Here is a 13,308-nt window from a genome sequence, read left to right as displayed (position 1 = left end):
GTAGGAAATGCTTTCTGCTATTCATAAATAAATAAATAGATGGATAATTGCTCAATATTCTCCAAGAACTAGCTGCTCAAGACTAAAGGTCCCTAAATAAATTTTCTAGAAAATTATTTATCAATAAAATAACCTTCCTATAAAGCTAAGTTTTCCTTAATGTGTCTGCACCAATTTAGCTATGATTACAGCTGGTTAAGATTTCATTACTGTTTCTATCCTTATGTTGTTCATAATCCTATAAATCTTGTTCTTTCAATTCAGAGCAAGGAAAAAAATACACAAATACCAAGTTGACATTTACTATTTTGCGAGATTTCACACACAGTTTGTTAAAAATAATGGATGAATGTGTTATGCGCTGTTCTGACTGGTATTAACTGACACCGTAGTAGTCCTACTTTATTCCCTAAATGGTAGTGTTCCTTGTATGACTGTATTGTTATTAGGAGAACTATATAAATTATTTAAATAATGGTCAGTTTGTAGAGTTGAACAGAATTGTTACTGTTTCCTTTAAAAAGACCACAGCTTCCCAGAACACTCTGTTCTCCTTGCTGAGGAAAGACCTCCATGGTCTCACAGCCCTCAGAATCTCTGTGGCACCACCAGTCCTGCCACTGAGCCTGCCTGGACATGTTTCCATGCCAGCTGTCTCTGCAATGCACTTGACCTACAAAACCTTGTTTTATACTGTAACCATACTGCTCTGTCAAGAAGGTCAGGGCAGAGTTCAGGGGATTCACAATGTGGAACCAAATTCTGTTTGTTTATGCAAACTAATCAAATGCATGAATGAGCTTTAATCAACACGAGAACCTGCCTCCCTCCAGTGTTATGGCTCTGTTCCCCGTATGCCCTGCAACATCCCCAGCTTTCCAGGAACAAAGCTCCTAGCTCCCTGCATGTCTGCCATACCTCCATGGGATTTGGAGTTGTCACTATGTCCCCAGCCTTCCTTTGCTTTGTGGGCTGTGAAAGCAACTGGCCTGTAGCTCTTGCTGTGCTGCGGGTTTTCCAGCTTGGCCAGCCAAGGGAGTCACACATTCCCCCTGAGCAGGTATAACTCTACAGATTGCCTGCAGGGTCACTGATACATGGGCCAAGCTGGACACATTTCTTCTCTGCTGTCATTTTGCCATGTCATTGCACTGCATTGCACATATTCTGCAGAACTGCTCTCATTGAGGAACCCAGCACATTGAGTACCAGCTTTTTGCTTCCCTCATTACCCCTCCTTTTCTTGGGATGGAGGAGGTTACTTGGTGTTGATTGCCAGATCTAAGCAGAAAGCTGAGACTTGTGGTAACAGCTCTTTGGAGGCAATGGGAGTGTAAGGTTTTACCAGCTGGGTTGGTATCATACCTGCAAACACATTGCCTAGTGTATTATGGATTCTTCAGGTCACTCTGCTCTGTCATGGCTTTGGAAACACATGGATAAAGTCAATGGGAGTTTCTAAATTAAAGAATATAAATATTTTCAAGTCACTTTAAGTCTGAAAGACTGTGTTTTCTAGCTGGCCTGCTGTCTGGCTGGCAGAGCAAGCAGAACATGCTGCTTCTCTCTTTGTTGCTGGCATGCAGCCCCTGAGTCTTATCTTTTCTCTAGGGAGCAGCAGGGACCCCAGTCAGCCTCAGGTGGGAGCAGCAGAGCGATGGCACAGGGACACCTCTACCCTCGACTCCCTCCTCCCCCCTCCGGACCTAGATTCTAGCGAAGCCCCTGCCCTGGGAGCATCCCTCCACACAGGTATTACTGCACACCACGAGCTGTTCTGCTGACTCACAGGAGCTTCCAGGTGGAGCCAGGCTCCTGAATAACTAACATTAAGGAGATGCTGTTGCAAAAGCATGGCTGGAAAGCAACACTTGAGCTTCCTGCAGATGTCAGCTCCAGGAGGGGACCAAAATGACTTGCATCATCTCTTGTCTTTCAAAGGCTCATCCAAATTGCTGAGCTGTCAAAGCCCTCGAGGACTGTTGAGGATTCCCAAGGACATCCTCAATGCACATTATTTTCACTGAAATTTTTTAGCATAATGAGTTAAAAATAAGCATCCTGAGTTAACAACTTAGTGTAACGAGGAACTCTTCAGCAGGCATTGTGGACTTTTATGACCATACTGGGTGTCTCACAATATTCGTATTAGATTTTGCCTGTCTTTTAAAAGCTCCATTGCTAGTATCACATTGGTTATACTTTAGTTCCAGTTTTAAAATGCCTCACAGTGCTGGAACATACTTTGAAATTGCGAACCCAGCTCAAAAACTGGAAAGCAAACACTAACTGATTTTATAAAAATTTCACAACTTTAAGCCCAATATTTTAAAATGTCTGACTCATTTGGAAAGCTCAGCATTCTCTGTATTAATTATGGCTCCAGAAGATCTATCTCAACAGTCAGAAAGCAACTCCATTTGTAGTCAAGGATTGCAAACACAGTCTTCCTGGAACTGAAAGTTGTACATTGTGCAATTTTTATGGCTTGTATGGTTTTTCTATTTTTAGTTGGTTGAAACCTGCAATACATCATATAATCCTCCTTAAATTGTCATTCATAATGCTAATTGCCATTAACTTGGCATAAACTATTTCTTAAATAGTTACTCTTTCACCTAGCAATATTACAAGACAAAACTGTATTTTTGTCTGATGTAAAGTTGATGTGAGTACAAACTACTAATGATGTTTTTCTACTTATGAACTTTAAAAAAAATATTTAAAATCCCCACAGTATTTTTTTTTTTCTTTTAAAAATATGCATGTGTTATGAACTCCAATAACTGTTCCATTACTTCAGCAAATCATTTATTTAATATTTGCCTTTATAGATATTTGGAAAATTTCTCTGAGGTTTGAGAAAGTCTAATAAAATTGTACTTTTCAGCTTTTTTGAAGATAGAATGAAAAGAACAATTCTGGGTTTTTTCCTTTCTAGAAATGCATCTTCAAGGTATAAGAGATCAGTCAGCAACAAGTATTTGCATAGAACTGTCCAGCCTTGTTCTTGCTTACTTAAATAATGTCATATATTTGGCTACCTGCAGAAGTGGTTTGTACAACATTGTGTCATTCCCTGGCTGAGCAGAGGGCAGGGGACCTAAGCCTGCTGCTGGCACACCAGTTCATGACTTTTGTATTATAATAAGTGTTGTTGACAACATTCTTATTTTCTAGGCTTTCCTATCCCTTTAATTATAATCCCTTGTCTTTGACACATATGCTTATTTCAACAAGTCCAAGGTTTGTAGATTCCTTGGTGTTTGCTGCTTCCACAAGGTGAATTCTAGTGCCTGAAAGTCCAGTGCTACAGCCAAGCCATCCTTCAACAATAGCATGTGCTGCCAAACATTTTTCCATTCAAGATTTTGGTTTTTCTTGATGGCAAAAATTAATAACAGCATCAGTAAGTACAATTAGAATAAAGATTTTTTTTTTTTTTGCAAACATGACAGCTATCTTAGGTCGAGTATGTGGCATCCCCCCAGCTGTAGAGAGTTTCTCTAAATATGGCCATTTTATAGCAGGGTGGTTTTGCAGCCCTAGAATGGACTCACAAACTGTTGACAGACTTTTTTTTTTTTTTAATTTATGTAGACTTTTTTGGCATGCAGTCAATGATGTTGTGTGGGAAAAGATTTAGTAAAATACCAGATTTTGGAATTTACTTTGATTAAATGAATTACACAACTTACTATGGAGGCATAGGATGTATATATTGTTCAAATTACATTCTTAATTAATAAAAATAAGGAAATATTTATTCAACATGGGGACTTTGTTCTAATTTTTCTGAAAACCTTGGGAAGTATTTTCAGTATGTATACAGTGGAGGCTCAGCCGTTTAGTTTGGGCTTGCTTTTTCAGGACAGCTGTGCTTACTAATTGGCTACTGGGTGCTCTGGAGAGCCACCCTTTAACTTTCAGCTGGGCAGGTCTGAAAAAAAACTCTTTTACCTCTGAAATTCCTGCAGTCTGCACGTGGACAAATGCAGATAAGGAAAATCTCTAATCTGTGTGCTGTGCAGTGGCTACTAAGAAAGCAGTGGTACTGAAAGCTCGCTTAAACACTTTCACTAGGGATAGAAACCTGAGTGAGGTTTATTCTCTCTAGGATTGAAATGAACACGTGAGAATACTCTCTGTTACATCTTATTTCTTAAGATAACTAAGTGTGTATATATATATATATATGTAACAAGAGGTGAATTTGCTTCCTCATAAGAGGAAAACTGGCTAGTCTTCCTTTTCCCAAACCACAGCTTGGTCCAAGTTGGTGCCAGCGGAGCAAAGATGTGACTGGGCTGCCAGCAGCAACCACACCAAGTCCTTGCCAAGGCCTGAGTCCACCACACGTGCACAGGAGAAGCAGCCCAAAGTAATTTCTCAGTCACCCAAACTTCCTTGAAGGCAGATGAAAAATATTTAAGGAAATAAATAAGGAATGCTGAGACATTACATAACTGCTGGGTCAGACTGTTTTTAACTAAATAAAGAAAAACAGTAATGTCTTCATTTATATGCTGCTTTCTTACCTGCTTTCTTAACTGATTTACCAATCATATACAATCTGTATCTTTTGAATTTGTATTCCAAGACACAATGATGCCTTAATATTTAGAGACATCCACCAATTCCCTTCAGCAACACTGACATCCATATCGCTTTTCTGTCATACACCTCCACATACAAAATAGGAACTTGAAAATTTTATGATTAATTTTTTTCATATTTACCTTAATTAGTAAAAATTATTTTCTAGTTTCATTTGCTCCAACTAAAATCTAACACAGATCCATTTCTTAGTGTTGTTTCTTAAATTACTTGTTTTGTACGATTATGACCAGATTCTCCCCACTTTTCCTTCCAAGAAACAGAGTTCCAGATGAGGAGTTGTGACTCGAGAGTCAAATGAGCTCATTTCCCATTTAGGGAGCTCAGTGAGGGTGAGGTTTTGACTCTCCAGTACTTACTTTTTAGAAATACTGGGTTCTCTGCCCCTCTCAGTCAGAAGTGTACCTGCAAGCAGAGGTCTGTGTACCGATGCTTTGTAGAAAATCCATCCCAAGCCATCTGAGTTTGTGACTTCATTAACACAAAGTTGGCAGGGTGAGTTATAGCAGGGACTGTGAGGGGTGGACACAGCCCCACAGCCTCTGTCAGGTCTTAACATTTGCCATCAAGTGTTTCACTGTGGCAGATGCTGATAACGAGGTGCTAAATACCTGCTATTGCCTCCCATTTCTGGATCCATTTCTGGATCCAGGCCAGTTTATCAGTCAGCTCAGGAAGGGCACTGATGTGCCTAAATAAAGGGCACAGCCTCTCTAGAAAGGGCAGTGGTGGCTCAGAGGGGCAAAACTGAGACCTCCCAGCACATCCCAGAGTCAGAATGCAGTGGTGTCCTCTCACAGGGAGGCTGGAGCAACACCACCCTCTACCCAGCATCTTTTTCTATGGAAAGAAAATCAGGGGATGCTTTCCCTGATAGACAGGAGCCATGGTTGGCTTTAGCAGTGGTCACTGTAACTACATAACTGAGGATGAGGACAGGCCTGAAGCCTTAACATCGCCTCAGAGAGCTCAGGCTCCATTTCAAAGACACTGCAGATTATAGGTGAAATCTAAACTCCTATCTTAGTAACACAAGTGAAATACTTAAAGCTGAACAGTGTGAACTTATGCCAGTGCAGATGATTTTAAGTTCATGTAGGCTTGTAAAACACCCACTAGACTTGTAGGAGCTCTTTTTAATATCTTTCCATGGCTCTGGACAAAAATTACTTTCTAAGAAAAGCAGCTAAGGAAGTTTTACTCTATCCTAGTGGAAAACAGAGAAACTTCAACCCTTTCTTTAAAGATAAGAAAGGTAGGGTGTTTGGCTAGTTGCAACAAGACAAACACAATTCACTTAGAATTTATCCCTGTTGACATTGGATTTTAAGAAGTCACAGACATTAAAGAAACTTGAATCTGGCAGCAGGTAATTTTAATAATGTTAATAGAAGACCAAGCCCATGCAGAGATATTTATTTGCTTCTTCCTTCTCTGTTCCTTCCCTCCTCAAAGCAACTATGCTGTATTTTCAGCTTAGCCTGAATTTTTGCTCTGAATTAAAAAGCCAGGTGAAGATTTGAGCAGATTAACAGTGACAGGCTGTTCAAAAAAAGATCAAAACCAGCTCAACCTGTACCTGCAGAATAACTCTTTAACTTCATTCTTTTCAAGTGAAAAAATTGCTGTCCAGGAGTTTTGAAACCATGACATTAGAAGAGGCACGCAAATATGGTTTGTATAAATGAAAGCTATTAAAGTGGCTGAGGCCATTTTCAATGCCCAGGTGAGGTGTCTGTATGTTTTTGTGCTGCTCCCTGTCAGCATGAAGGCATTGGTATTACTTAAATCAGTTAGGCTGACATTTATTTCTTTACTTTCTTTGCCACAAGTTCTGAAGTCAGTGGAAAGCCTGCAGGATTATTGGGAAATAATGACAGTCACTGGGCTGGCACTGCCAGAAATGAAGTAAGACTCTCCTTTAACCTCTTTGCAAATAGTAATGACAAGTGAAGGCCAAAGCTTTGAAAAATGCAAAGACCACTCTGGAACTTCACAGTGCTAGTCTTCTTATCAGTGACATGAAGCACAAGAGCTCAAAGTTTGTTCCACCAAGCCCAGCAAAAGTCAGGATAAGACTGGTGTGAAGTAGGGATGCTGTGCAACCTCTCTGCTTCAGCTGCCCTGTCCCTTCCTGACTCCTGCTGAACTGCTCTATCTCAAACCATGCTTCAGCAGCACCTTAAAAGTATGCCTCTAGAATAAGTAATAGACTTCTGCATGCCTTGACCTAACTTACTTGAAAAATTCGTATCCTTTTCTGCTTTCCCATCGCCCTCCGCTTATTTTCTCTCTCCAGACTGTGTATTTATGGTGAGTTGCACTTTCCCTTTACATGGCTGATTAGTTTTCCATTTCCTTTGTTTGTAAAGGAGCACTCTGTGGAAAGGAAAGGCTGCAAATTAAACAGTGATGGGCATGAGCACAGATACTGGAAGGGGAACGTCTCTACTCATACTAAACTGTTCAAGTGGTCTCTGGCACACTTTTGGCCAGACTATTTAACACCCTCCTGAACCATTTAAGAGCACGTTTCAGGAGTTAGCATGGGCTAGGAGCAATTCCCAGTGGGCAGTGTGGATGCAGCCAGCATGTTATGGATGCTAAGAGGGCTTAAGAGCCTGAAGGATTTTCCAGGACAGCTGGCCTCATAGTCAGAGACCAGTCCTGGACATGGTTAATCTCCAGTATACATGTAGCCAAATAATTCTTTTTTTTTTCCTAATGGGAAAAATACTATGGTAAACCCACCAAAATTGATAGTGAAACTCAGGGGCAGGCTTGGGATCAGAAACTATTTTTATCTCCTTGTTTTGAAGCCAGTTAAGCTTCACAGAGTAGGAACCTTCTGGGAGGTGGAAGGCAGCTCAGTCAAATGAAGGGGGTTAAATTCATGTCTCACCAGACCACTAGGCATTCATGTGCAAACTGGTACTCTCTGTCTATCAACAACTGAAACTTCCTACAAAGGGGTCACTGAGAGAGATTTGGAACTTGCTCCCTGCTTTGGTTTTCAGCTGAAATTTGAGATGCTGCAGATGGTTTTTTTACACTGTTGTCTCTTGGAGACAACATTTGTAGAAGATACAGGTCCTCTGTTGATTTTATTTTTTTCCTTTTGCTGTAAAATCTGTAAGGGTATCTACATTGTGATTATTTTTTCATTTTTATAAAACAAAAGAAAGATAAATTAGCCACATATAAAATGTAGCTGTAGTTGTTGACTGGTTTCAACAAAATCAGCTGTGCATATCATGGCTACTGAAAAAAATAGGGGATTCACAATCCACATCAGGTCAGGAAGATGCTGACCTCGACCCAAAGCTTGAAGTTTGTTTTTGGGACATTCATCTTTTTGTCTTATCTCACACTTGCTAAAATCCAAGTTAATTTTGAAATAAAAATTAATTTTAAAGTGAAAAGTTGAAACTTATTTTGTAAAAAGCTAAGGATTTCCTCATTTCCTAATTGTATTCCCTATTTGTCCCATGGTTTATTCCCAGCTTAAAGAAGGCTTGCATGGATCATGGAATGACTTTAGTTTCCATGCAGTGTTCCCTCAGTGATATATCAGTTTTAGGTATTTGGATTGGTCATAGTTAGGATAAGGATGAGGGATTGGGAGTCAAGACCTGTGATGACTATCAGCCTGTTCCTGTCTATTGCTGCTTTCAGCAGTTTCCTACCATCTTGGCAGGAGACAGTGCATTGTTATAGGAGCAGTGGTCTTTACAAACTACTTACCAGAGACACAGTGTGGTTCCTATGTCCACAGGATATCTGATCTTGCAGGTTATCAGTTTGGTTCTATGCTGTCAGCAAAAAGAAATGACTAATGTTTACCTCACACCAAAGATTTCCCATCTGCAGGAGTGAAAAATCTTTGGTAGGCTAGCTAACCTGCATCACGTCTCTTACCAGGCACATTCTGGCTGTCAGGTGATAAAACAAATGTTTAGTGGGTTTGGATGGAAACTAATGGTGAAATTGCTAGCATTATCTTCATGTGAAGTTTGATTTGAAATGGGATAACTCAAAAGACAGAAAACTGTAAAACAATATGAGAAGACTCATGATAAGGCATGGTGCCCAATGCAGCCCTCAAAGAGTGTCTGTGTCTCAAGACAGGCTCCATCAGCTGGGTGCAAGGTTCCAGAAAGCAGGGACATTTCTTTCCTCCAAAGAGTCATGCTCTTCCTTCAAATCAGAAGTAGTCCTGGGCACAGGAATATTTACTCCCAGTGGGCTGGGAGGAGGGATGGGTAGTCCATGTCTCCCAGCTCTGCTGAAACACTAGAAAGGCTGCACTGTGGGCAGTTAGCACTGTTGCTACCTACATTGCTCCTGGCTAGTCCTTGTCCCCCCATGGACACTCCAGAGAATAAATCTGCAAGCCCTCATCAGACCTAGCGGCATGTTTGTCTAGTGGTGCCAGCTACTTGATCTGTCTCTTCTCTATGACTCCTATTTGTACTTTCTGGCAGCTGGGGAGCACAGTAATCAAAGCATGGGTAGAGTCATATATAAAAGTTTATTTTTTTGACTCAGTGATGATCTAATAGCTTATCATTCCTCATGCCTCATGCATGCAAGATGTTTTTCCAGATGAAGCCTGGGAAACATGAATCTTTGTGAAACAACTCTATGTTACTCCTTAGTTGGTCAGCCTGCATTACTCAAGAAAAAGTATTCCAGATGAAACCACAAGTTTTCCTGAAAATGACAAAATTAATGGAATTATACCAGCATAAACTCTGTTCTTTGTAAATCTATGCCATAATTTAGCCAGAGAATTTATTTTGGAATTAAGAAAATGTTGTTAAAATGGTATAAATCTGCCTTAGTGATGACTGGGTTTCCTCTTTAAGTTTTGTGAAATCCTTTTCTGCTTTTACACAGATTATACTTATTCAGAAAGACACCTGGATATGGAATTTTCACAAATCTATTTCTTTTCTTCTTGAGATGATATTTATGCATATTCCTCTCATTTCTTTTTTCAAGCAAAGGAACTATTGTTGATAGTCTTTGGTGAATATAGTCCATGTGCTACTATGTTCCACTGTTATCAATTTTAGAAGCTATAAAATAAATATTTGATAAAGCAAAAAGGCTTTGCTGATTCTCATGCTGTACCTCAAAAAGTATGTCTGCTATAACTGCTGCTTTTCTACACTACCTGCAAACAGCAAACCTCGCTATTGCAGCAGTGTCAACAGAATGAAACAAACATTTCTTCTTCAGTGCATGTGGCTCAGCACATGTGCTGGGGTGTTGCTCCTCCTCACACCTGTATGACAAATGCTTCCATGGGCAGCAAACAGACCAGGTAAAAGGATGAAAGCAGCAGTGGTGGTAGCTGGACAAGTCCTCTCGCAGTCTGCATAGGAGTTACAGCCCTATGGCTCAGTTATTCAAGCTGTTTACTGAGTAGAGAATTGTCCTGATTCAAAAAGTATCTATCCCTCCGTGCCAGTAGTCCAACAAGGGCGAGCAGAGAACACGTGCTCTCACAAAAGCACACTGGCAACATGTAATACTGTCAGAAGGAACAAAGACCTTTTGTTGTTTTCTCAAATCAAGTCATGATGCTTATGGGACCAGAGACTGGGGGAGTGTTAGACAGCACAATGGATTAGTACTCTAGGCATGAATATTTAGAAATTCAGGAAACTCCAGAATTGCTAAGGGTAGGTACTTGTTCCATTCTTCATTGTATTAGTCATCTGGTTTATCACTCTCCTCTGACCAGCGGAACTGAAACAAACACTGGACTCATCTGAAAAAGCAAACCAAGAATAAGGTCTGCATTCCCTTGGCCTGGTGTCGTTCACAATCTGGAGTCTGACTCACATTTGCTTCACGCAGCATTCAAGTCCAGCTGTGCAGCATTGCCTTGCATGTTCCTCCAACAATGCAACCAGCAGCTCCTACCTGGTCCTATCACAACCTCTTAGTAATTTGATTCCTTTTAATTTCTTCTGGTCAGACAAAACAATAATAATGAACATCTGAAGAGTCCAGGAGAACAACCTGGAGTAATTAATAAGAAAACTAATAATTTTAGCCAGTGTCTGAGGTGGTGTGAACAGTTGTATCTCCACATGTTTGTCCTGTGAAAGGCACACCACTGAGGCCAAGTAACCTTAGTTGTGGCTATCTAGATCCCCTGGGGCTGAAGATATCCATTCCCATCTGGGCATGGTCCTTGCTTGGGACTTCTAAACCAACAAGGTCAATTCGATCTATCTTCCCCTCCTCCTGACATTTAAGAAAGTATCTTCTTTTTTGTCTGTGTTTTTATTTGGTGTTTTTTTCTTGGTATCTGCTACTTACAGATACAGGCTGATACTATTTAAATTTTTTTTCCGGCTCTCCTCCTTGTTTATGGGGTGTTTCAGATCTGATGGAGGTTTTATATGATATGGTCTCCATCTTGAGTATATTTAAATTATTTTTCACTCCTGGTGCTACACATTGATTGGTAATCACTGGGCAGAGATTTGCCTTGTGCAGTGCCTGAGTTCTCCCCAATCAACCCTGTGTACCAGGTGCTTCTGCACAACACTTTGCTCCACTCCAAAAGCCTGCACAGCAGAGCCTCTGAAAGACACAGTTCCAAGAGCCACAGCAGACAATTCCAGTTTTGGCTTACTAATAACCCAATTGCACTGACCATACAAAACATGTTAGCCTGTCAGAAACGCAGCACTTTCATGTGATATCCTAATCAGTTAGATCTGCAACTGAACTCCAGACTACAAATTTATGGCCAATGGCAACAACCATATCATGGCTTTAAATCAACTTTTTCTTGTGTGTATTATAACATTATTATTGGTATTATTATTTTAAGGGAAAGCATTATGGAGCCAAAATCAGCATGTCCAATTAGCAAGAGGGACTACATATTAAGTTCAAAGAACCCTTTTACATTATCTGATTCTAACAGCACTAGTAACAGGGCCTAATCTAACCTGTCATTTCAACAGCTATAAGGAGAACAAATTGCTATCAATGGTGGAAGGATCTGGAACAGCATGCAGCCTGTCCTCTTCTGACATCCTACTCAGCAAATTCCTCACAGATTTCCTCCTGATGTCAGTAAAACTAACATAAAGGTTATTTCATAAAATCTTGTGTGGATTGCTAACTTGTGAAAACTGAAGGACCCATGCCCAGAACAACAGTACAGACTCAAATAAATAATCATAGCATTTGTCCTTTGTGCTTAAAGCTTAAAAAATGACTGAAACAGAGGAGGGGCTGAAGAATTCCCATGCCAAGTACCGATACTGTGAGCACATATTGAAATGAGTAGCCAGTAAATGTCAAAATCAAAATGACTGATCATATAAAGTCTTCTTGTTTGACTGGAAACTGTTAGGAACAGTTTCCAGTTTAATAGGCAATATGATAAGGGTTGGGGGGAAAAAAAGTAGAGTTAAATGCTGAAGTCATTATAAATCATACCAGCTATTTCTTCAGGGAACACAGTCCCTCCAGCAGATCAGGAATGCTGTAAGATATAGAGTTGTGATCAGGGCTGACAGTAGGAGTTCATTTGTTACCAGTGTTGGACTGGCAGTGTCCCCAGAATCAATTTTGGAACCTGGGTGAAAAAACAGATCAGCAAAGTTTTGGGATTTCGATATTTGCATATCAAAATAATGTCATGTAACTGCTCAGAAACTTTTCTTCTTTATCATGATGCCATCAGAAATACAGGCGGATGTCCAAAATGACAATACCAAGCACTCCTTTCCAGCACACAGTATTTCAGCCAAGATCACTGGTACGTTCTGGCTACTTCATGCTACTCTAATTAAAACTCAGTCATCCTTACAGCTGTTTTATATTCCTAGAGCACTGCACAACAGCTGGATCATGCCGTTGATTTTGGCCCTTAATCTCCTTGGAAATTACTGTGTGAATATCAAACCTTTGGCCCTTTCTGTCACTATTTAAGCTTCTGTCACCTACATGTTGGAAAAGTATCAACTTTATAAGAGAAGACAGAGTAAGTATTAGTGTTACATTGATTTTGGTAGGCTTTTACAAAAAGAAAGGCTTTTAGGGGCATTTCCCCCAAGAGTGACAGATTGTCTGCCACTGTCACTGCCCTGTAAGACTTGCTGCAAAATAAATCTGCAAGTTTAAAAGAAATTTCAAAAGAGGACAAGTTTTATCTCCTTTAACGACAATCATATTCTAATTAGCCAGATGATACAAAATACCAGGTCAATTTGTTAAGCTGATCTGTTGCTGTTTTAATGAATTTTGAAAAAAACCATAAATTTGCATCTGTCCTTTGTGGGCCTGTATTGATTTACATTAAATTTCAACATTTCATGAATTGTTATTTCAGCTCCCACAGGGGCAGATGGATCAAAATGGCTGTCTTGAATTATGATTTGACAAGGTGACACACCACTTTTTGTGAAGTCTAACATTCAGCTAATTGCATCTGGGTGATCATGCAGTGCTTCAGGTGGATGATGTGTCTCAACTAGTCATGTGTTCAATTTAAAATTAATTGTGTGCCTTCAGGTCTAACAGTTGAGTCATCTTACTATAGAGAAATCACTAACATGGCATGTTACTAAGCAGAATACTGTAATATAATAAGCTGTTTTCCACTGGAAAACATCTACAAGACAGTCTTTAAATATTTATTCTTAAAACACGTAG

General features: G+C 40.0%; 1 protein-coding gene across 6 annotated transcripts in view; it reads left to right on the top strand.

The window, feature by feature from the left end:
* FILIP1 (filamin A interacting protein 1) overlaps positions 1–13,308 on the top strand; it is a 104,969-nt gene that overhangs the window by 26,498 nt on the left and 65,163 nt on the right. For 5 of the 6 annotated variants that reach the window (XM_051778017.1, XM_051778016.1, XM_051778015.1 and 2 more), the window contains one exon: positions 1,612–1,752. The exons of the other annotated variant lie outside the window; for it this stretch is intronic. The gene's annotated coding sequence lies outside the window, so the exon portion shown is untranslated. The remainder of the gene's footprint in view (positions 1–1,611; positions 1,753–13,308) is intronic. 6 annotated transcript variants of the gene reach the window in all.

This window comes from Manacus candei, unplaced genomic scaffold, assembly GCF_025592945.1.
Source record: "Manacus candei isolate 608988 ecotype Guabito, Panama unplaced genomic scaffold, ASM2559294v1 h1tg000011l, whole genome shotgun sequence".
Lineage (NCBI taxonomy): Eukaryota > Metazoa > Chordata > Aves > Passeriformes > Pipridae > Manacus > Manacus candei.
Note: the sequence above shows the minus strand (reverse complement) of the source record. Positions and strands in the feature narration are given on the sequence as shown.